The sequence below is a fragment of the Pristiophorus japonicus genome, unplaced genomic scaffold (genome assembly GCF_044704955.1).
Source record: "Pristiophorus japonicus isolate sPriJap1 unplaced genomic scaffold, sPriJap1.hap1 HAP1_SCAFFOLD_532, whole genome shotgun sequence".
NCBI lineage: Eukaryota > Metazoa > Chordata > Chondrichthyes > Pristiophoridae > Pristiophorus > Pristiophorus japonicus.
This window is the reverse complement of record NW_027254439.1, coordinates 167816-193057: the sequence shown is the minus strand read 5'-3', so window position 1 is coordinate 193057 and position 25242 is coordinate 167816. Positions and strand designations below refer to the sequence as shown.

The 25242-nt window shown below is 50.7% G+C and overlaps 1 protein-coding gene and 1 pseudogene across 1 annotated transcript in view; one reads left to right on the top strand and one right to left on the bottom strand.

Annotated features, from left to right (window-relative positions):
- The window catches only part of LOC139254085 (zinc finger protein 271-like), a gene marked incomplete at its 3' end in the record, with an annotated part of 222481 nt that overhangs the window by 36016 nt on the left and 161223 nt on the right, over window positions 1-25242 (bottom strand). The window lies entirely within an intron of this gene.
- Window positions 13664-23977, top strand: LOC139254080 (zinc finger and SCAN domain-containing protein 2-like; annotated as a pseudogene).

The following is a 25242-nucleotide window of genomic DNA, read 5'->3' as shown; positions in this document are numbered from 1 at the left end:
GACACAGGACAGTACGGAGGTGGTGGTGACCTGGACGAAGGATCAATGTTATAAAAATCCAGAAGGAATATGGGTTCACCACGACGGCCGTGTGGTGGCGCCCAGATCCTTACTTCCATGGATAGCCCGATGTGTTCATACATTCACACATGCAGGCAAAGGGGGATTGGCAGATTATATTTTGGCAACTTGGTATGCACCAGGCATTTCGGCAATTGCAAAACAAATCTGTGAAAATTGTGTTACCTGTCAGACAATGAATCCGGGTAAGACGGAAAAAGTAGAATCTGCCTCCCACCCAAATCCAGTCGGGCCTTTTGTACATTTACAAATGGATTTTATTGAATTACCTATGTGTATGGGATTCAAGTATGTATTAGTTATTGTAGATGTGTTCTCTAGATGGATTGAAGCCTTTCCATGTAAAAAGGCCGATGCCACTACTGTTGCTAAATGTTTGTTAAAGGAAATCGTACCGCGCTTCGGAATCCCTGCTAAGCTTTCTAGTGATAACGGGTCACATTTCACGGGAACTGTTATAAGAGAAATGTGTAAAGATTTGCAGATTAATCAACGTTTTCATTGCAGTTATCATCCACAATCAGCTGGATTTGTTGAAAGATATAATAGAATGCTTAAAAATAAGCTGGCAAAACTATGCAATGACACTGGACTGAAATGGACAGAACTGCTGCCCTTAGCTTTGATGGTAATGCGATCTGCACCACATGAGATAGTTATGGGATGTCCCCAACGACTACATTTTAAAGCACCATTTACTGCAAAACAAATGGACATCCACAAAATGGAGGAACATATGTTGAATTATTGTATTGCACTAACCAAATGTATTTCCAGCTTTCATTCACAGGTAAAGGGAGCTCAAGTCAAGCCAGCGGAAGGGAAGTGTCATAACCTGGAGCCAGGGGAATTCGTTTACATCAAGATTTTTAAAAGAAAAAGCAGTCTACAGCCAAGATTCGAAGGACCATACCAGGTCCTTCTGGCGACCAATACTGCAATCAAGGTAAAGGAAAGACCAACATGAATCCATGCATCCCATTGCAAACGGGCACCCGACCAGGAAGAAGGGAAGAAGGAACCAGAGGAACAGAAAAAGGAAGACTGAAAAATAAACTGTATGGACTATGGGGGCTGATGGTGCTGGGCTTGACATGGTTTTACTTTGCATTATTGATTACACCAGGGGTACAGACCCGCCACCGAAGGGAATTGCAAGTAAATGTATTTATGGCACTGAGTCATAGGTATGCTCAAGAAAGAAACTTGTCGAGTTGTTGGATATGTTCCCATGTACCGGTCCACTCTGAAGGGGGTATTCCCCTGAGGTCTGTCCCCTTTAACGAATCAGAAATGGTAGAATGGTTGATAGTGCAAAATAGGACTAACCTAACCAAGGTGTCAGACATGAAGGAGCAAACAGAATGGAGGTCAGCAGGGTATAAACTTACAGCCTTCCAGGGATGGTACCGGCCCAATTATGATAATAACCGTCAGCCTCCCTTCATAAGCATTACTCCCAGAATAGGAAATCCTGAAGGTATAATATGCCTAGTGAGTAATGAGACTAAAGGACCAGAAATGGGACGCAGCAAGTGTTCCCAAATGACTAAATGGCAAGCCACAACTAATCCCACTGATGGGAGAAAGATAGCAACTGTTGGCTGGACAACGGTCCATAACAAAGCCCCAGGTGAAGGGTGGGCGAAACTATGTTACCTACCGAGACCACGGCTAGAGTTATGGAGAGCGACAACTGCTGAAGGCTCTTGTGTGGAAATGGAAATGGAGAGACTGTACAAGATCAGAATGGATTAAGTTGTCCTTGTGAAGGACAAAATGGGGGAATGTGGAAATGTATTTTTATCTAAGCTGATACCATACGGTATTTGTGTGCCCTTTGCAATATATATATATCAAAATGGAGTCCTGGTCCTTCCAGAACTTTCTGCACAAAATCAGTCAGCTTGCATACAAAGCTAAACCTGGTTTGAGATGGCTGATGGCCATCAGACAGCTAGGAGACAAGTCATGCTGAGACAAGTACCCCCCATGGTGCTCTCCTATTGTCTACACGACAAGAGTTCCATGTCACCCCACCCTTTTCTTTGTACTCAAACCACCAGCCATTATCTCTTGTAGAGACCTCATCCATTTGATGCAAACAGATAACTGACTAGGAAACTGAATAATCCTGACACAATGCAAGACAGGTAATAGCTCATTACCACACTCTCATGGAGTAATGGCCGGCTGGCCAACTAATAACCCTGACAAAAGGAAATATCTGGAAACCATGTCAGGACAAGGATGTAGTAATTAACTCTTTATCTGTATTCACTGACTGCGAGACAGAGCCAATACACAGGGAGAGGCCATAACTTGGGTTTTACTGTATAAATATCTTGTGAAATTGTACCATTTCGGAGGTGTTCACTTAGCCCTTGACTGAGTGTGACCTGCCCCTTGCTAGCAAGTAAATTAAAGAAACTTCTGCCGGAGCTGTAAGTGTCGGAGTCATTCATTTCGGAGGTCGAGATTTCGACATAGCCCATCGTGTCCATGCCAGCCGACAAAGAGCTATCAAGCCAATCCCAAGGCAACGGCAGACATTTAAAGATCACATGGATGAACTACTACAATTGTACATCCCTGTGTGGCATAAGAATAAAATGGGGAAAGTGGCTCAACCGTGGCTAACAAGGGAAATTAAGGATAGTGTTAAATCCAAGGAAGAGGCATATAAATTGGCCAGAAAAAGCAGCAAACCTGAGGACTGGGAGAAATTTAGAATTTAGCAGAGGAGGACTAACAGTTTAATTTGAATGGTGAAAATAGAGTATGAGAGTAAGCTTGCAGGGATCATAAAAACTGACTGCAAAAGCTTCTATAAATATGTGAAGAGAAAAAGATTAGTGAAGACTAGTAGGTCCCTTGCAGCCAGAATCAGGTGAATTCATAATGGGGAACAAGGAAATGGCAGAGCAATTAAACAAATTCTTTGGTTCTGTCTTCACTAAGGAAGACACAAAGAACCTCCCGAAAATACTAGGGGACCGAGGGTCTAGTGAGGAGCGGGAACTGAGGAAAATCCTTATTAGTCAGGAAATGGTGTTAGGGAAATTGATGGGATTGAAGGCCGATAAATCCCCAGGGCCTGATAGCCTGCATCCCAGAGTACCTAAGGAAGTGGTCCTGGAAATAATAGATGCATTGGTGGTCATTTTCCAACATTCCATGGACTCTGGATCAGTTCCTATGGATTGGAGGGTAGCCAATGTAACACCACTTTTTAAAAAAGGAGGGAGAGAGAAAACAGGGACTTATGGACCGGTTAGCCTGACATCAGTAGTGGGGAAAATATTGGAATCAATTATTAAAGGTGTAGTAGCAGCGCATTTGGAAAGCAGTGACAGGATCGGTCCAAGTCAGCATGGATTTATGAAAGGGAAATCATGCTTGACAAATCTTCTGGAATTTTTTGAGGATGTAACAAGTAGAGTCGACAAGGAAGAACCAGTGGATGTGGTGCATTTGGATTTTCAAAAGGCTTTTGACAAGGTCCCACACAAGAGATTAGTGTGCAACATCAAAGCACATGGTATTGGGGGTAATGTATTGACGTGGATAAACAACTGGTTGGCAGACAGGAAGAAAAGAGTGTGAATAAATGGGTCCTTTTCAGAACGGCAGGCAGTGACTCGTGGAGTACTGCAAGGTTCAGTGCTGGGCCCCCAGCTATTTACAATATATATTAATGATTTAGACAAGGAATTGAATGCAATATCTCCAAGTTTGCAGATCACACTATCCAATCTTTCTTCTTAGTAAAATTCTGTAGTCTAGGTAACAGCCTCCTAAATCTCCTCTGTACCCTCTCTAGTGCAATCACATCTTTCCCCTGTATTGTGGTGACCAGAACTGCACACAGTATTCTAGCTGTGACCTAACTAGTGTTTTATACAGTTCAAGCATAACCTAACTGCTCTTGTATTCTATGCCTCGGCTAATAAAGGCAAGTATTCCGTATGCCTTCTTAACCACCTTATCCACCTGGCCTGCTACTTTCAGGGGATCTCTGGACCAATGGTGGAGCTTTGGAGGCGTGGCCTATTCAGTTGGTGCTCTGTTGCTGTGAGAGAAGGAGCTACCTGTTTTTCTCCTGCCTGGAAGGCCTGGAGTGAACCCTGAGACCAGCCCAGGAAGCGGAGGAGAGGGCTGGCTTACTACAATTCAACGTCCAGAGGGAGAGGAGGAGAGCAGAAAATGTAGCATTTTTTACTACTACAGAGAGTTGGAGAGAGGGGGGAAACGAACATCCTGAGAAAACACCATCCAGTGTGGAAGGAGGGAGAGCATTTCTACAATCTTCGACAGGTGGGTGTGTTTTGGTGCATTCCCCGAAAGACTTTGTTGTATCGGTGGGGGGAGGAAAGAAGACCTTTCGAGGGCCGGAACATCGCGGCGGGTGTGTGTGTGTGGAAGTGTGTGTGGAGGTCTTGCTTACAGCTAGGCCCCACACACCACTGAAGCACCCCTCCCCCATTGCCTAGCCTGGGATAGCTGGAGCTACCTGGCTGAAGTAGTACTAATCACCCTATTAAACATCGTTGGGAGTGTGTGCCTGGGTGGCTCCAGCTACCCCAGGTGAAGACATCTTCTCCCCCCACCCGAAGACCATTCTACAAAGACTGTGTTTTTTTTTTGCCATCTGGGGAGTGCACCCCAAGAAACACCTACCCAGCGCTGTGAGGGGAGACCTGCCCTCGCAGCTTCCTTCTTTCCCACCCCCCACCCTCTTTCTCTCTCTCTCTGTCTCTCCCCTCTCTCTCTGACAGCCCTTTCCTCCTAATTGTAAAACAATTAAGACAACTGAGTAGAGGGAGCAAGGCTTCTTCCCAATTGTCAACTAGGGGAGAGGTGTGCCTCTTTTAGAGCTCCCTCTGTTCAAACACCAACGAGGCCATTTAAGACCATTAAGGCCTGTGACTAATTAAGACTAATAACAAAGAAACACGGGGTCAAGAGCTACACTCACCCCACAATGAGCATTGAGTAGTGCGATGGCTGGGGTAGTCGGCCCCTCGGCCATTGTCGCAGCCGCCAAGATGTCTGGGAAGGCTGTATTCTTCCTGGGATCGGAGCGGGCGGTGTCCCTGGCCCTTGAAAAGGGGCTCACGGTGGGTGGGACATTCCTGCCGGTGGACCCCCTCGAGGCCACCACGCAGAGGGTCATCCTTTCAAACGTTTCGCCCTTTGTTCCCGCTGTGCTCCTCCTCCCTCACCTACACCAACTGGGGGAGGTAAGGTCGGGGATCAACCCCATACCGCTCGGCCTCAGGAAGAACAGCCTGCGCCATGTGTTCTCCTTCCGCTGCCAGCTTTTTGTCCGGCTGGCGCGGGAGGAGACGTCAGAGGGCAATTTTAATGTGGTGCACGAGGGAACTGCCTACCACGTCTTCTGGACGTCGGACGGCGTGCGGTGCCATGCCTGTAGGGAGGTGGGGCATGTTCGCAAGAACTGCCCCGCCTCCAGGGCCGCCAAACCACCGAAGGCGGCCAAGGCTGGCGCCGCCGCCACCCCTCCCCCTAGTAGCGTCCGCGTGCCGGGAGCTGTAGGTGTGCGGGCTTCGTCGGGAGCCTTTGTTTTCACGTCTTCCGGCGGGGGGGAGGGAGAGCATCCGATAGGAAGGAAGGCGCGGAGGAAGGCGAAACATCTCGAGGCGGGTCCCCTGAACACCGCACTCAGCCAAACCCTGACACCGGCGAGCGCGGGGTGCCCTGAGCCCGTGCCCGAGCCCTTGATCAATATCACAGAGGGCCTCGGGCGCGGGCAAGAAAAGAAAAATGGGGGGGTGGAGCGGGAGGCCTCGGCAGACATGGAAGTCTCCCTGCCTCCACGCACCCCCAGGAACAAAAGGAGGCGCCGCTCCAATGAGTCGGAGGGGGAACAACATCCCTCCGCGGAGGAATCAGTGCCCGCCGCGTGTCCCACGTCCCCTACCAGCGCCCCCAAACTGCGCTGTAGGCGAGAGGAGTCTGTCCCCGGGGAGGGTGAGACAGTCGAGGCTGCCCAGCCTCTGCCTCCCAGGAATGGCGTGGAAGATCTGCCTGTCGTGGGGGGCGTGGGGCCAGCGGAGGAATGCGTTGCCGCCGGGTCGAGCGTCCCAGGGACTGAGGCGGGCGGGGCCAAAAAGGCCGAATCTAAGCCCGCCCAGCTATTAACCAACTTCCCCCGGGTGTCGCTCGACCCGGCAGAAACTGAAAATGCCAATAATTTTACAGAACATCCACACACTGGGCCGGGGGGTGGCGGCGGGGAGGGGGAAAAACAACAACCTTCGCCCCCTACTTTGGTGCTGGGGTACTTGGAGGACCTGGAACATTACTTTGACCAGGTCTCTCCGTGTTCCCCGGCTCCTGGGGCAGAGGAGGAACCACTTCCGCTGTCGCTTTCTGACCCAGCACCGCTTTTAAAAGAGCCCAGTGGGGACTCCTCTGCCGACGATCCTGGGGGTGGGATCGGGACGGAGCCAGGGCCGGATGGAGCGGCTGGGCCATTTGCTGTACCTCGTGTGGTCGACGGGCCGGCAGCTGGCGGCGACCTCCCGGAGGGGGACGGGGAATCGGTGGGGGACGAGGGAGAAGATCTCGAGTCCATCGCCAGTGAGGCGGTGGATCTCCTCTTGCCCGCCGCTGAGTCCCCCCTCATTCCTGCAAAGGAACTCCGGGACTTTTTGGTCCAGAGCCAGGGTCACCGCAACCGAGCCCATTTGGCCCTGGAAAGATGGTCCGAGCCGGGGCTGCTCGTCGCGTCCGTCCGCGCCGCCGCTAATACCATGGCCGCGGGCGGGCCCTTATCAAAGGCGCAAGGCCTTGAGCTGCGCCGGCTCAAAAGGTTCCTCGCTGGGCTGCTGAAGGAGTGGAGGTCAACAAACGACTCCACACCCCCCCACCACAATAGGTTAGGTAGAGGTTGCACTATGCTTTTGTCATGAAGATAACCATAGCCAGCCTCAACATCAACGGCGGCAGAGAGGCACACCGTAGATTTAACAATTTTTCGCTCCTGCGGGAGGGGAAGTATGCAGTGTGCTTCCTGCAAGAAACCCACACCGTTCCGGGAGACGAAGCCACGTGGCTCCTGGAATGGCAAGGAGAGGTCCGCATGAGCCACCTCACTACCACTTCTTGTAGGGTGGCCATCTTTTTGGCCCCGCATTTTCAGCCGGAGATCTTGGGAGTCGAGGAGCCCATGCCAGGCCGCTTGCTGCATGCCACGGTTTGCCTGGGGGATGTGCCATTCCATCTCGTGAACGTGTATGCCCCTCAGTCCGGCCTGCATCAAACGCGCTTCTTCGAAGAAGTGTCCGCTCTTCTTGGCTCCGTCGACGTCGGTGACTGCATTGTCCTCAGGGGGGATTTGAACTGCACCCTCGAGGCGAGGGACCGCTCCGGTGCCCCGCAGTGCATGACGGCGATGGAGAAGTTGAGGGACCTGGTCGGGTCCTTCGACTTGGTGGACGTCTGGCGAAATCTCCATCCCGACTCCAGCGCCTTTACTTCGGTGAGGCCTGGAGAAGGATGGTCTAAGTCGACCGCATTTACGTGTCTTGGGCGTACATTTCCTGCATCTCGGGGGCCTCCATGCGACCGGTGCCATGTTCGGACCACCACCTGGTGTGGGCGGAGCTCACTTCACTCCGCATGAGGACGGGGTCCGCGTACTGGCATTTTAACAACCAGCTGCTGGAGGACGTGCGGTTCCAGGACTCATTTCGTCGTTTCTGGGCCGACTGGAGAAGGAAGCAGGGGGGCTTCCCCTCCTTGAGGCTATGATGGGACGTGGGCAAGGCTCACGTCCGCGTCTTCTGTCAAGAGTACGCGAGGGGATCGACCAAGAGGCGGGCGGCCAGGGTCGGGCACCTAGAAAAAGAGGTGCTCGAACTGGAGTCCTGTCTCGGTCAAGTCGTCGAGGACCTGGCCCTGCGGATGGTGTACGAAGCGAAGAAGGACGCGCTGAAGGACCTGCAGCTCGTCGGGTCCCGAGGCGCGTTCGTGAGGTCGCGGATCCGGTTCCTGCAGGATCTGGACCGCAGCTCCCCCTTCTTCTACTCACTGGAAAAAAGACAGAGTGTCCGTAAGCAGCTCTTGACGCTACTGGCCGACGACGGCTCTCTCGTCTCAGATCCGGAGGACATCAACAACAGGGCCCGTGAATATTACGGGGCTCTGTTCTCTCCGGAGCCGTCCAGCGAGTAAGCACGTAGAGTTTTGTGGGAGGACCTGCCGAAGGTCAGCCCGGAGGGCGCCGAAAATCTGGAAGCTCGCCCGGCTCTCGAGGGGAAAAGCCCCGGGGCTGGATGGGCTGACCGTGGAGTTCCACGGGGGGTTTTGGGACGTCCTGGGAGGCGACTATGCGCGGGTCCTGGGGGAAAGTCTGGTGACTGGGGAGATGCCCCTCTCTTGGTGCAGGGCAGTCATTGTCCTGCTGCCAAAGAAGGGCAATCTCCGCCTCCTTAACAACTGGCGCCCGGTCTCCCTCCTCAGCACGGACTACGAAATCTTCGCCAGGGTGATGTCTGCTCGCCTTGGCGCCGTGCTGGACCACATGATCCACCCCGACCAGTCCTACACGGTCCCGGACCGGACATTCCATGACAACATCCATCTGGTCCGGGACCTCATCCATCATTCCCAGGAGGCTGGTCTGTCGGTTGCCTTCCTATCTCTCGACCAAGGGAAGGCGTTCGACAGGGTGGATCACGACTATCTGTTCGGAACTCTGCACGCTTTCAGGTTCGGGACGCATTTCGTCGCCCGGATCCGACATTTGTACGCCGCTGCGGAGTGTCTGATAAAGGTTAACGGGCCCTTGAAGGCGCCCCTTTGCTTTGGGAGAGGGGTGCGCCAGGGATGTCCCATGTCCGGCCAGTTATATGCCATCTGCATGGAGCCTTTCCTGCGCCTCCTGTGGACGAGGTTGACGGGACTGGCTCTGCAAGGGCCGGGCGTGGAGGTCGTCCTCTTGCCTCACGCCGATGACGTGCTCCTCGCGGTAGAGGATCCCGCTGACCTGCGGAGGATGCGTGAGTGCCAGGAGATTTACTCGGCCGCATCCTCTGCCAGGATCAACTGGGAGAAATGTTCCGGACTCCTGGTGGGTCAGTGGTGGGTGGACTCCCTGCCGGAGGAGCTCAGGCCTTTTGCCTGGAGCACGACCCATCTCCTCTATCTGGGAGTCTACCTTAGCCCCGACGAGGAAGCCTGGCCGGCGAACTGGCAAGAGGTGGAGGCCAAGGTCGCCACTCGCCTAGGGCGCTGGTCAGGACTGCTCTGAGTGCTGTCCTACAGGGGTCGAGCGCTAGTCATAAACCAGCTGGTGGCCACCATGTTGTGGTACCGGCTGGTCACTTTGACCCCTCCCCCTGCGTTTGTCACCAAGATACAGAAGAAACTGGTGGACTTCTTCTGGAACAACAGGAAGCACTGGGTCTCTGCCGCGGTCTTGAGTCGCCCGCTTGGGGAGGGCGGTTAGTCGTTGGTGTGCGTCAGCACCCAGCTCGTGACTTTCCATCTTCAGACCCTGCAGAGATACCTTTACGTCGAGCCCCCTCCTAGGTGGCATGCTCTGGCGACGTATTTCTTCCGCCAGCAGCACGGCCTCAACTACAACACGCAGCTCCTGTTTGTGAGCTTGGGGGGCGTCAGGACCGCCTTCCAGGAGCTGTCTGTCTTTTACAAGGAACTCACCAGGGTCTGGAACAAAGTCTCCACCAAGCGCAGCTCTCCACCGGCTGGAGTGGCGGCTGTCCTGCAGGAGCCGCTGCTCAGGAATCCGTACCTCCACGACCGAGGTTTTAGGTGTCGGTTGGACGAGTTGGAGTTTGTCTGGTGAGGTGACCAGGGTCAGCGACCTGCTCGATGGCGGAGGAGCGGGCTGGATGGCGCCAGACACGCTGGCGCGGCGCCTAAATTCGGCCGACGTCCGCCGTGCGGCCGATGCCATCGAGTCGCTAAAAACAGCTCTGGGCCCTGACTCCATTAGGTGCATCGAGGAGGCTCAAGCACTTGGAGAGATCCCGTCCGAACTGACCCCCGTCCGGACGGAATTCCTCATCAGCGCCAAACCTCGGAACCTCCTTCGGGAGCCGGAGCATCACAACTTGAGCCGCCTCGGGGAAATCTCCTCCGTGCCTTTCAGTTCCACGCGGAAGGGTTTCCTGTACGGGCTGCTCCTGCACACTCTCAATTTTGCCATCCTCGCCGGCCATCCGGACACGAGATGACGTACCATCTTGCCATCCGGAGGAGGGGGTGTCCCCAATGGAGTGCACTCTACGCGGGAGTCCTCCCAGTATTTATCGGGGACTTGGCCTGGAGGGTGGTGCAAGGAGTAGTGCCATGCAATAAATTTTTAAGCCGGTTCACGGGCTCCCAGGCCGTCTGCAATTTCTGCGGTCTGGAAGAGTCCGTGTTCCATGTTTTTACCGAATGGACGAGGTTGCAGCCCCTGTTTTATTATTTAAAGGGGCTGCTCCTGAAATTCTGGCTGCAATTCAGTCCCACACTCCTGATCTTTGGGCACCCTGTGCGGAGGGGAGCGGGTAGGTCCGAGGGCCTCCTCGTATGACTGCTCCTGGGCACGGCCAAGGGTGCCATCAGCTGGTCCAGGCAGCGGGCGGTCGAGGGGGTCGTTAAGCCTGACTGCCTGCCTCACTTCCGTGCTTACATCCATGCCAGGGTGTCCTTGGAGATGGAGCATGCGGTGTCCACCGGTACGCTCGTGGCCTTCCGCGAGAGGTGGGCGCCAGAGGGACTGGTGTGCATCGTCACACCCGGCAACCAAATTTTAAATTGATTTTATGTTTTAAAGTTTATTTGTTTTAATTGCCGGTGTTTTTAGTGTCCCCCTCCCCTTTTATAGGGGGCACTTGGGGAAAAAATATGATTTTAGTGCCCCAAAAACAAAAAACAAAAACAAAATACAAACACAAAGGAAACCACAAAAAAAACCCAAAAAATCCCTCAGAAAAGGCCTTGTAAATGTTTGGCGCGTCCCCCAGATCGGGGGGCCACAATTTAATGTTTTAGTTGCCTCCCAAAAGAGTTCTGTTGACAGCTGTTGGAGGCGTGGCCTGATCATTTGGAGCCTGGAGCAGTGAGAGAAGGAGCTACCTGCTGTTGCTTCTGCCTGGAAGGCCTTTGTGAGACCTGTGAAACAGCCCAGGAAGAGGAGGAAGGGGCTTACTTCATTACAATCCATCCAGAGGGAGAGGAGGAGAGCAGAAAATTCAACAACTTCATTACTTCTACGGAGAGTTGGAGAGAGGGGAAAAAAGAACAACAACTATCCAGTGTGGAAGGAGGGAGAGACTTCATCATGCAAAGGTGGGTGTACATTGGTGCATTCCCCTAAGGACTTTGTTGTATCGGTGGGGGGAGAAAAGAAGATTTCTTTGAGGCCCGGAACATCGCGGGGATGTGTGTGTGTGGAAGTGTGTGTGGGTGTCTTGCTTACAGCTAGGCCCCACACACCACTGAAGCACCCCTCCCCCATTGCCTAGCCTGGGATAGCTGGAGCTACCTGGCTGAAGAATTATTAATCACCTATTTAACATCGTTGGGAATATGTGCATGGGTGGCTCCAGCTGCCCCAGGTGAAGACCTTTCCCACCCCCCACCCGAAGACCATCTACAAAGACTGTGTTTGTTTTGCCATCATCTGGGGAGTGCACCCCAAGAAAGACACCCACCCATCGCTGTGAGGAGAGACCTGCCCTCGCAGCTTCCCTCTTACCCACCCCCCACACTCTTTCACTCTCTCTCTGTCTCTCCCCTCTCTCTCTGAGAGCACTTTCCTCCTAATTGTAAGAACAATTAAGACAACTGAGCAGAGGGAGCACGGCCCCTCCCCAATTGTCAACTAGGGGAGAGGTGTGCCTCTTTCAGAGCTCCCTCTGTTCAAATACCAACGAGGCCAATTAAGACCATTAAGGCCTGTGACTTTGGGGTGGGTGTGGCCCTTAAAGGGACCCCGTGATGGCGACCCCATCCACGCCGGTGGTAGGGCCAGCAAAGACATATGTGCAGGCGACGTCCACATCCACGGCGCCTCCTGCGCCTCCTGCTGCCCTGCCACCGTTCAGACTAATAACAAAGAAACACGGGGTCAAGAGCTACACTCACCCCACAATGAGCATTGAGGAGTGCGTGCGGGCGATGGCTGGGATAGTCGGCCCCTCGGCCATTGTCGCAGCCTCCAAGATGTCTGGGAAGGCCGTGTTCTTCCTGTGGTCGGAGCGGGCGGTGTCCCTGGCCCTTGAAAAGGGGCTCACGGTGGACAGGACGTTCCTGCCGGTGGACGCTGTCGTGGCCACTGCGCAGAGGGTCATCATTTCTAACGTCCCGCCCTTTGTTCCCGCTGGGCTCCTCCCTCACCTACACCAACTGGGGTAAGTAACGTCAGGGATCAACCCCATACCGCTCGGCCTCAGGGAGAGCAGCCTGCGCCACGTTTTCTCCTTCCGCCGCCAGCTCTTTGTCTGGCTGGCGCGGGAGGAGACGACAGAGGGAAGTTTTAATGTGGTGCTCGAGGGGACTGCCTACCGCGTCTTTTGGACATCGGACGGCGTGCGGTGCCATGCCTGCAGGAAGGTGGGGCACGTTCGCAAGAACTGCCCCGCCTCCAAGGCTGCCAAACCACCGAAGGCGGCCAAGGTTGGCGCCGCCGCCACCCCTCCCCCTAGTAGCGTCCGCATGCCGGGAGCTGTGGGTGCGCGGGCATCGTCGGGGGCCTTTGTTTTCACGGCCTCCGGTAGGGGGGAGGGAGAGCGTCCGATCAGAAAGAAGGCGCGGAGGAAGGCGAAACATCTCGAGGCGGGTCCCCTCAGTGCGCCAGACAATTTGATCCCCGCACTCAACCCAACCCTGTCACCGGCGAGCGCGGGGTGCCCTGAGCCCGTGCCCGAGCCCTTGACCAATAGCACAGAGGGGCTCGGGCGCGGGCAAGATAAGAAAAAGGGGGGAGTGGAGCGGGAGGGCTCGGCAGACACGGAGGTCACTCTGCCTCCGCGCCCCCCCAGGAATAAATGGAGGCGCCGCTCCAATGAGGCGCAGGGGGAACAACATCCCTCCGCGGAGGAGTCGGTGCCTGCGGGACAGTGTCAGAGAGTGAGAGAAACAAGGTCCCACATTTAACCCTCGCTTGCCTGTTGTACTCTCTGTAATCTTGCAGCTCAGGGCCGTTCGGTATTACTCTCAGTGACCGAGTGTTTCACTCTGATTAAATTAATCTGGGACAGTTTCTGTCAGATATTAACTCCTGCACAGTTCCAGCAAACACTCCTACTCCCCCGTCCCTCCGATGTTTCTGCAGGATTGCTTTGTGAGGACGGGCTCACGAAGAGAAAAAAACCCTGCACGGAATGATCACAAATTGAGCATCTCAAAGGGCCAAGGCCCCCAGCTTTAAACATTCTCTGTCCTTGCCCCCCAGGCCCAGTTCCTTTGCTCAGATTCTGATAAAAGTAAATCGAGAAAAGTGCACTTTGCTTTTTGAAGGCTGAATTATTGCAGAGCTGCGCATGCGCGATTAAGCCCCGAACCAGTGAGCAGAAGAGCGCATGCGCCTTCCCCTCCCCCAGCCCAGCCTGTGCGCGCCATTCACTCAGTGAGCGGAAGAAGATGGTTTAAACAGCCGGGAATGGAGATACCGCGGTCTCGGGGTAAGGCAGCGAGCAGCAGCCTCCTTACAGCAGCACATCGCTTTGGGAGCGTGTCATCAGATGGGCTCAGAGATCGGCACTGAGTCCGGGGGAAGTTCAGGGGGAGTCGGGGTCTGTGTGTAACAGGCGGAGTGGAGCAAGAACTGGTCTCAGTGCGTGGAGTGAGTGGGGGAAGGGAGAGGCCATTCTCGGGCTGTGTGTGGACAGCGTGTGTCCCGGGTAAGGGAGACAGAATGGGAAGGATCTGCTGTTTACAATCATTGCTGCTTTCTCCCTGCAAACCAGTAGTGAACGTTCCTGCTTTAGTTCCAGTCTCATCGTGTTTGTTGTCATTGGACAGCGAGCAGTGGAAGCAGAGCCGGACACTGAGGATTTATACAAGGAGCATCTATTGCAGGCACCGGGTGAGAAATGTGAAGGACACGTTTTAAACAGCGGCTCTTTGTTTCTGGTTGAACGGTTAGTGCCCTGGGAGAGGGGAGCAGCAATCTGAGCTGTGTAAAAGTCCGTGCTCCATCGGGTAGTCCCATTCCTGAAGCAGGGGTTGGGTTGTGTCTGGATGTCAGTAAATTGCTGTAAATCTGCCCAACACACTTGGTGTGCAGAAGCTCAGTACTGCAGTGGAGTCAGACTCTGACACTGTTTGTATCGCTGGCTTCCCTTTGTGAATGTTCATAATGAATATTAATTGAACGATTACATTCATCACTTTAGTCTTTTCTACCTCTCCTGTTCTTGAATGATCAGAGGTACCTTATTCTCCTACAGGCAAGGAATTGAAGGAACCAGAACAAATGTGAAGTTTCCTCCACCTGAGACATAAGGAACAGTGCAACCAGCTCCTTCTCACACACAGTAGGTACGGTACCTATCACAATGTGCGGGTACAAAGACAGGTTATCCAAATTAAACATGTATGTGGTGCTGAATGGCCGCCTCCTATTCCTGTGTAACAGGCCCGAGGGGGCTGATAACCGTCTCCTGTTCCTAATTTAACAGACTGGAGATACTGAGTGGCCTTCTCGTGTTCCTAATGTTATAAACACGAGGGGCTTATTGGCCTCCTCCTGTTCATATGTACCACCTCTAGGGGCAGAATGATCTCCTCCTGTACCTATGTATCAGGCTAGAATGGGATGAATGGCCTCCTTTAGTTCTGATGTAACAGGTTCCAGGGGCTGAATAGCCTCCTCCAGTTCCTATGTAACAAGCTTGAGGGGCTGAATGGCCTCCTCCTGTTCCCATGAAACAATCCCATGGGGATGATTGCCTTTGTCCTATTCCTAATGTAACAGACCCAAGGGGCAGAATTGCATCATCCTATTGTTTTTTAAATCCAGTTGCTGAATAGCCCTCTCCAGTTCCTAATATAATCAGCTCGAGGAGCTGAATGGCCCTCTCCAGTTCCTAATGTAATAGGCTCGAGCAACTGAATGACCCGCACCAGTTCCTAATGTAATAGGCTCGAGGAGCTGAATGGCCCTCTCCAGTTCCTAACGTAATAGGCTCGAGGAGCTGAATGGCCCTCTCCAGTTCCTAATGTAATAGGCTCGAGCAACTGAATGACCCGCTCCAGTTCCTAATGTAATAGGCTCGAGGAGCTGAATGACCCTCTCCAGTTCCTAATGTAATAGGCTTGAGGAGCTGAATGGCTTTCTCCAGTTCCTAATATAATAAGCTCGAAGAGCTGAATGGCCTCCTCCTGCTCCTATATAACATGCAGGAGGGGCTGAATGGCCTCCTCCAATTCCTCTGTAACAGGCTTGAGGGGATGAATGGTCACCTCCTGTTCCTGGTTAACAGTTCCGAGGGGTGGAATTGGCTTACTCCTATTCCTATGTAACAGACCCGAGGGACTGAGTGGTCTTCTCCTGTTCCTAATGTAAGAAGCTCGAGGGGATGAAAAATGTCCTGCTGTTCCCATGTCACAGAATCAAAGGCTGAGTGGTTTGCTTGTGTTTCTAATGTTAGAGAGGCTGAATGGACTCTTCTTCTTCCCACATAACAGAATGGAAGGGCTGAATGGCATCCTCCTGATCCAATGTAACAGGCTCAAGGGGAAGAATGGCCTCATCCTGTTCCTGTCTAACAACATTCGGTGCTGAACAGCCACCTCCTGTTCCTGTGTAATAAGTTAGATGGGATGAGTGGCCTCTTCCAGTTCCAATATAACATGTGCGACTGGCTTATTGGCCTCTTCCAGTTCCTATAACATTGCCGGTGGGCTGAATGGCCTCCTCCAGTTCCTACATAACATGCTTGAGGGTCTGAATGGCCTACCCCTGTTCCGAGTGAAAGGCTCCAGAGGATGGATGGCCTCCCTATTCCTGTGTAACAGTATCCAGTCGATGCATCGCCTCCACCAATTCCTTTATAGCAAGGCTGAGGTGCTGAATGCCCACCTCCTGTTACTTATGTAACAGGCTCGAGGGACTGAATGGCCTCCTCTTGTTCCTTATGTAACAGGCTCGAAGGGACTGAATGGCCTCCTCCTGTTCCTTATGTAACAAGCTCGAAGGGACTGAATGGCCTCCTCCTGTTCCTTATGTAACAGGCTCGAAGGTATGATTTGCCTCCAGGTTCCATGTGCTGAAAGGCCTCCTCAAGTTCCCAGATCCAGGGACTGTTCTTCCCCATTGTTTTGGAAATAGCATCGGGCAGTAAACAGGAGCTCACTGCTTCTTGCCCACCAGCTCTCTGATTGGGTTCCTTGTGCTGATTATGTTTTCTCATCTCGCTCAAATGTTGCTTTCTTTTCCATCACCTCTAGAGTTATTAGCCAAGTTTGTATCGAGCACATCGTGATCTCACCAGTAACAGCACTTTCCTGATGGTTATCCACGAGGCTGCTTCTGACATTTTCTTCTGCGTAAATGTTAGCCACCATAAGTAACTGAAAAGCTTCATTTCTACAGCAACAACAAACACTTGCATTTATGACAGATACAGAATGAATCCCACACTCACTCACTGTACCACAGACACATATGGTTTATATTATGTACTAATAGCTCGTCTCTACTCAAAATATTTCTGAATCGCATTCATCCAATATAATGAGAGAAAAAAAATCACAGATATAGGATAAAACACACTCTCACATACCAGAAGCTGACAGATACAGAATAAAACCAACGCACACATACCAGAAACTGACAGATACAGAATAAATCCCACTCAGATACTAGAAAATGACAGGTTCCGAATAAAACCCACACTCACATACCAGAAACTGACAGGTACAGAATAAAACCCACATTCACATCACAGAAACTGACCGGTACAGTATGAAACCCACATCCACGTATCTGAACAATAATATGCAAGTAAAACCCACATCCGCCTATTAGAAACTGACAGGGAAACACTCACACACCAGAGACTGACGGAACGAATAGAACAGGTTAGTCACTCTTACTCCAGTGTCAGGCTCACACAATTGTTTATTCAGTAATTCGGATGATAACTAACATGCTCTCAATGTGGTCCATTTAATGGGCCCAAGTTTCCACACGATAAAAAACGGGGGCCCCTCCGAGCTGGGCGCCCGTTTTTCGCGCCTAAAACGGTGCCTAAAAAAAAATCGCGATTCTGGAGCGTTCTGCAGCTCTTTGTCTGCCTGGCGCGGTGCCCAGGGGGGCGGAGCCTACACTCGCGCCGATTTTGTAAGTGGGAGGGGGCAGGTACTATTTCAATTAGTTTTTTCCCTGCCGGCAATGCTGTGTGTTGGAGCGTTCGCGCACGCGCAGTGTGAAAAAAACATTGGCACTCGGCCATTTTTGTAGTTCTTTGTCGCTGTTTAATTTTTGAACATTTTTTTAAAAAACGCACATTGCCATCAGCACATCAGCACTTGCAGCCTTCTCACTGCCTCCCCCCCCCACCCGCGGGAAGAACGGGCGCCGCCTCCTCCCCCCCCCACGGGAAGAATGGGCGCCTCCTCGCCCCCTGCGGGAAGAACGGGCGCCTCCTCCCCCCGCCCCCCCGTGGGAAAGAACGGGCGCCTCCTCTCCTCCCCCCCCCCCCCCCCCCCGCGGGAAGAACGGGCGCCTCAGGCTGACTGCAGCATTCTCTGTGCCTTCACACAGGTAGGAAGATGGTTTATTTAATCTTTTCTTTGCTTATAAATGTTTATTCAGGTTGGATTTATTTGTATAATATTTGTAGAAGTATAAATAAGGATTTATTGTAGAATTTAATGACTTCCCTTCCCCCCCCCCCCCCACCTCGTTCTGGACGCCTAATTTGTAACCTGCGCCTGATTTTTTAATGTGTAGAACAGATTTTTTCAGTTCTACAAAAATCTTCACTTGCTCCATTCTAACTTAGTTTGGAGTATGTTTTCACTGTGGAAACTTTGAAATCAGGCGTCAGTGGCCGGACACGCCCCCTTTTGAAGAAAAAAATTCTGTTCCAAAGTAGAACTGTTCTACCTGACTAGAACTGCAGAAAAAAAAATGTGGAGAATTGCGATTTCTAAGATAGTCCGTTCTCCACCAGTTGCTCCTAAAAATCAGGTGCAAATCATGTGGAAACTTGGGCCCTATGAGTGATAAAAGCAACTTGTGAAACAATCCCATTTTTCCTAATTTAATTTGTGACAAAAAGATGGTCTGAGCATGCGCTAAATACATGCTGCTCCTCCCCTCCCCACACAGTGTTTAAACCGACGGGAAGGGCCCAGGCGAGCTCCCCTCCTTCAGCTCTGTCAGCGGCTGCCGTTTCCTCTGTGCTCGGCTAATGATCGTTGAACACATCAGGGAGTGCAGATATCCCGGGCCCGAGTAAGGGAGCAAACAGCAGCCTCCTTCCAGCAGCTCATCGCATTGGGACTGTGTCCACAGATGGGCTTTGTGTCGGGGTAAGTTCAGCGGCAGTCGTGGGCTGTTTGTAAGGGGCAGAGTGGAGCAGGAACTAGTTGTGGAACATGGAGTGAGTGGTGGAAGGGGGAGGCCATTCTTGGGCTGAGTGTACAGTGTAAGGTAACAGAGAAAGTAAATCACCTCGCTCTTTCAAATCAGTGCTGCTTTCTTCCCCCAAATTAGTAGTGAATGTTCCTGATTCAGTTCCAATCTCACAGTGTCTGTTCTTGGACAGTGAACAGTGGAAACACAACCTGACTGAGGAGTGTCGCAAAGTGTATCTATTGCAGGCAGCGGGGGAGGAGTGTGAAAGGAGACATTTCAAAAATGGGTTATTTTGTTTCGATGTGTTGAATTCTCCAGAATCCTGTGGCTGGTGATCGAGAGATACATTGTCGCTCGCTCATATACATCAGCATCTGGTCACTGTGACATTCTGTTAATGACACAGGCCCTCAACTCGGTTTCAATGGACTGAGAACAATTGTTGTACAGCCCAGATACCTGTGGTTAGATTCCAGGACGCGATTCAGAGTTTTACAGGTAGTCCCATGGGAGGACTGTGCCAATCGGGTGTTCCCATTCATGGACCAGTGCTGGGTTTGGGTTGTGTCTGGATGCTGATAACTTACTATAGAATCGTCCTACACACCTGGTGTGGGGAATCTGAGTGCCGCTGTAGTTCTTGCATCTCTCTGCAAATTTGCTCCCCCATAATGTTGGAAAGTGTGAGATCATGCACTTTGGCAAGAAAAATCAAAGAGCAAGTTATGATTTAAATGGAGAAAGATTGCAAAGTGCTGCAACAGCGGGACCTGGGGGCACTTGTGCATGAAACACAAAAGGTTAATATGTAGGTACAGCAAGTGATCAGGAAAGCCAATGGAATCTTGGCCTTTATTGCAAAGGGGATGGAGTATAAAAGCAGGGAAGCCTTGCTACAGTTGTACAGAGTATTGGTGAGGCCACACCTAGAATACTGCGTGCAGTTTTGGCTTCCATATTTACAAAAGGATATACTTGCTTTGGAGGCAGTTCAGAGAAGGTTCACAAGGTTGATTCTGGAGAAGAGGGGGTTGACTTATGAGGAAAGGTTGAGTAGGTTGGGCCTCTACTCATTGGAGTTCAGAAGAATGAGAGGTGATCTTATCGAATCATATAAAATTATGAGGGAGCTTGACAAGGTGGATGCAGAGAGGATGTTTCCACTGATAGGGGGAACTAGAACTAGAGGGCATAATCTTAGAATAAGGGGCCACCCATTTAAACCTGAGATGAGGAGAAATTTCTTCTCAGAGGGTTGTGGATCTGTGGAATTCTCTGCCTCAGAGAGCTGTGGAAGCTGGGGCATTGAATAAATTTAAGACAGAAATAGACAGTTTCTTAAATGATAAGGGGTTATGGAGAACGGGCAGGGAAGTGGACCCGAGTCCTTGATCAGATCAGCCATGTTTGTATTAAATGGCGGAGCAGGTTCGAGGGGCCCTATGGCCTACTCCTGCTCCTATTTCTTATGTTTTTATAAACCTTAGAATCTAGAAAAATGACGACACAGAATGGGGCTATCTGTCCTATCGTGTCCGTGCTGGTGTACATCATGTCCCATATTTTTCCCTCTAGTTGGTGGCCTTTACAATACATCTATTGCGTAACCTCTATTATTTCTTAACCATAGCCATATAGATTCTGTCCTTGACCCCTCCAGGACATCCTCTCTCTCCAGCATTGTAACATTCTCCTTAACCAATACTGCCACATCACCTCCTATCTGTCCTTCCCTATCTTTCCTGAACTCCTATATCCAGGAATATTTAATACCCAATCCTGCCCTTTTTGAACCAGGTCTCCGTTATTGCCATGACAGCATATTCCCTGCAGCTCACCAGCCTTGTTTACTATGCTTCATGTGTTTACATACATACACCATAAACCCATCTTAGACCATTCTGTGTTCTCTCTTAGTCTGACCCCACCTAATACCTTACTATTTCTTGCTTTGGTGCTATCCGTCTCTCCCAATCCTTTGTGCCCTTTGTTTTTCCTTTATAATTTTACATCCTGGTGTCCATCCTCCTGCCAACTTAGTTTAAACCCTCCCCAATAGCACTACCAAACCTCCCCGCAGGGATATTGGTGCCGGCTCTGTTGAGGTGCAACCCGTCCGGCCTGTACAAAGTCCCACCTCCCACATAAACGGTCCTAATGCCCCAGGAATCTGAAGCATCTCTCCAGCCATGCATTCATCGGCTCTATCCTACTATTTCAATACTCGCTCGCGCATGGCACCGGCAGTAATCTGGAGATTACTACTTTTGAGGTCCTGCTTTTTAATCTCTTTCCTAACTCCCTATAATGCCTGCAGGATCTCATCCAGTTTCTACCTCTGTCGTTGGTACCAACTTGGACCACGACCTCTGGCTGTTCACCCTCCCTCCTCACAATGTTCTGCAACCATTCAGTGACATACTTAACCCTAACACCAGGGAGGCAACATACCATCCTGGAGTCACATCTGTGGCCGCAGAAACACCTGTCTGCTCCCCTGACTATCGAAGTCCCTACCACTATTGCTTTTCCTATCTTCCTCCTTCCTCCCTCCCCCGCTGTACAGCTGAGCCACTCGTGGTGACATGGATTTGGCCCTGGCTATATTCCTCGCCCTCACCAGTACTCAGAACACAATACTGGTTGGAGAGCGAGATGCAGTAGTGTTTTATATAGATTTAGCATCAATTCCTGGCTTTGTTAACCTGTCCTGCCACCTCCAAAGAATTTTGCACAGGCATCCGCAGATCTCTCTCTTCTTCCATCCTGTTAACATTGTACCATTTGGAATGTATTGTCTCTCATTCTTCCGACCAAAAATGGACCACCTCACTGTATTGAATTTTATCTGCACTCCTTTTACAGGGTTTTAGAAGAGGAGCATTTACCAACTGTAAACTCAAAACAAACATCACGTCAAGATCTGACAGAGTCACACGATTCATCAGGACCTAATTCAATCGGTCCTCGAATCATCTGGCATATTAGCGAGTTCACACTCATGACAGACTTTTTAAATCTGAGTGTGGGAAGGCCTTCAAAATCTACAAGTACCCAAAGAGACACCAGCGCCGAGACACTGGGGGAGCCTATTCACCTGCTTGTGTGAGGGATGGGATTCACTCGATCATCCGCTGCGATTAACACCAGTGAATTTGCAGTAGGGAGGGACCGTTAACCCGCTCCATTAGTGGGAAGGGATTAATTGCACCATCCGTGCTGCTGAGACACCAGCATGTCCACTCTGATGAGGGTCGGTTGACCTGCTTCGTGTTTTTGAAGCGATTCACTTATTCTTCCACCCTCCTGAGACACCAGTTTATGCACAGTGATGAGAAACCAATTAAATGGTCTGACTTTGGAATGAGATTTAAAAGTTCCCAGGATCTGAAGGGACATCAGCTGGAGAGAATAGGAGAGATTCTGTTCACCTGCTCCGTGTGCGGGAAGGAGTTCATTCAGTCATCCCACCTGCTGAGGCACCTGTGAGTTCATGGTGGGGGACATGCCGGTGAAACATTCTGACTGTGGGAAAAGCTTTAAAAGGTCTCAGGAGCTGAAGCAATTCCAGCTGGAGGGAGCTGGACAGAGACCGTTCACCTGCTCCATGTGTGGGAAGGGATTCAAACAGTCATCCAGCCTGCTGACACACCAGAATGTTCACACTGACGAGAGACCATTTAAATGTTCTGACTGTGTCAAGAGCTTTAAAAGCTTCGGGAACCTGCTGACACACCAGCGTGCTCACACTGGGGAGAGGCCATTCACCTGCTCCGTGTGTGAGAAGAGATTCAGTCTCTCCTCCACCCTGCTGACACACCAGCGTGCTCACACTGGGGAGAGGCCGTTCACCTGCTCCGTGTGTGAGAAGAGATTCAGTCTCTCCTCCACCCTGCTGACACACCAGCGTGCTCACACTGGGGAGAGGCCATTCACCTGCTCCGTGTGTGAAAAGAGATTCAGTCTCTCCTCCACCCTGCTGACACACCAGCGTGCTCACACTGGGGAGAGGCCGTTCACCTGATCCGTGTGTGAGAAGAGATTCACTCGGACACCCCACCTGATGACACACCGGTGAACTCATACTGATAAGAGACCATTTACATGTTCTGACTGTGGGAAGAGCTTTAAAAGCTCTGGGGATCTGAAGGGACACCAGCGAGTTCACACTGATGAGGGGCCGTTCACATGTTCTGTTTGTGGGGAGAGCTTTAAAAGCTCCGGGAATCTGAAAGGACACCAGCTTGTTCACACCGATGAGAGACCTTTTAAATGTTCTGACTGTGGGAAGAGCTTTAAAAGCTTTGGGAATCTGATGGTACACAAGCGTGATCACAGTGGGGACAGACTATTTCACTGCTCCGTGTGTGGGAAGGGATTTACTCGATCCTCGACTCTGCTGACACACCAGCGAGTTCACACTGAGGAGAGGCCGTTCACCTGCTCTGTGTGTGGGAAGAGCTTCACTCAGTCCTCGACTCTGCTGACACACCAGCGAGTTCACACTGGGGAGAGGCCGTTCATCTGCTCTGTGTGTGGGAAGTGATTCACTCGGCCGACCCACCTGCGGACACACCAGCGAGTTCACACTGGGAACAGGCCAGTGAAACGTTCGGGCATTGGGAAAAAAGTTTAAACGGTCCCAGGAGCTGAAGAGACACCAGCTGGAGAGAGCGGGAAAGAGACTGTTCACCTGCTCTGTGTGTGGGAAAGAATTCCCTCGGTCCTTGACTCTGCTGACACACCAGCGAGTTCACACTGTTCTGTAACACAGGGCCCTGCAGAAAGCTGGGCCCACATGAACATGGAACGGATGAATGTTTTATAAATTCTTGTACTGCTGATAATCTTTCAAACTGTTGTGCTGATAATTCCCTTTATTTGACTTTTCATGCTATTACATAGAATATACAGCACAGAAACAGGCCATTCGGCCCAACCAGTCTATGCTGGTGTTTATGCTCCACTCGAACCTCTTTTGACCCTACTTTAATTAACCCGATGAAAATAACTTTGTATAGCTTTGTCCCTTGTGTTTATCTGGCTTCCCCTTAAATGCATCTGTGCTATTCACCTCAACGACTCTTTGTGGTAGTGAGTTCCACATTCTAACCACTCTCTGAGTAAAGAAGTTTCTCCTGAGTTTCCTCCTGGATTTATTAGTGACTATCTTATATTTATGGCACCAGAAATATGTTGAGCTTCTGTTAAGCTGAGCAGTATGTCGTTGTGCTTTACTTGTTCTGATGATATTAAATAAATGAAGTTATCGGAGCTGCAAGATAATTGCAGCTTTGGATTAGCAACCAACAGTATAAACAACTTAGCACTGTGTTCCTTCATGGTAATACTTCACGTTAACAAGTTCTGAAACTATTTATAGGGATGAGAAAACAAGAGACGTAAAACACTTCAAATATCTGACCCATGATTACAAATTATTGCCACTAATTTTCACTTTTTTAAAAAAAAGTATGAGCAGGTCCTCTCATTTTAAAACAAAGTTTAAAAAAAAACAGTTGGAGTGAGTTAAGTATCAAAGCTTTAACTACAGCTAACAAGCTAATTTTTTCTTGTTGAGAAATTCATGGTTTGAGATACACAGGAACAAAGGATGGTTAAAAACATTAGAAAGCAAAATAAATCAGGAAGTAATTGGTGCCACCGAGCTTGGGTTTTTTAAAGCCTGGTTGTAAGAGGAAGCTAATGGTTTGAAGTTGTGGAAAGTAATGAGAGTTAGGTCAGGACACTGTGATAGGAGTATTGATTACAACACAATGATATAACCCAGCTGTGTACAGTCCTCAGTTCAACATAGTCATATCTCCCAGAAACCTTGCCTTTTCCTAGAATATAGGGGGCACAGTTCTGATCCACATTAGTGCCAATATCAAGTAAATAAAAACATTGAGCTACAGATTAGCATGTTTAAATTTAAAAGGATTCGATAGGTTAGATATGGAGAAACTATTTTATCATGAAGGGAAATAATCTTAAAATTAGAGCTAGGCCATTTAGGAGGGAAATCAGGAAACACTTTTTCATATAAAAGGCTGTAAAAAAAAAAAAAAAAAAACTGGAATTATCTCCCCAAAAGGCTGTGAATGCTGGGATAATTGGAGCTTTCAAGACTGAGATCGATAATATTGTTAGTTAATGGTATCCAGGGATATAGAGATAGAGATGGGTCCTGTGGGAAGATCCAGGGATATAGAGATAGAGAGGGGCCCTGTGGGAGGATCCAGGGATATAGAGATAGAGAGGGGCACTGTGGAACGATCCCGGGATATAGAGATAGAGAGGGGTCCTGTGGAAAGATCCAGGGATATAGAGATAGAGAGGGGCCCTGTGGAAGGATCCCGGGATATGGAGAGAGAGGGGCCCTGTGGAAAGATCCAGGGATATAGAGATAGAGAGGGGTCCTGTGGAATGATCCAGGGATATAGAGATAGAGAGGGGTCCTGTGGAATGATCCAGGGATACAGAGATAGAGAGGGGTCCTGTGGAAAGATCCAGGGATATAGAGATAGAGAGGGGCCCTGTGGAAGGATCCAGGGATATAGAGATAGAGAGGGGTCCTGAGGAAT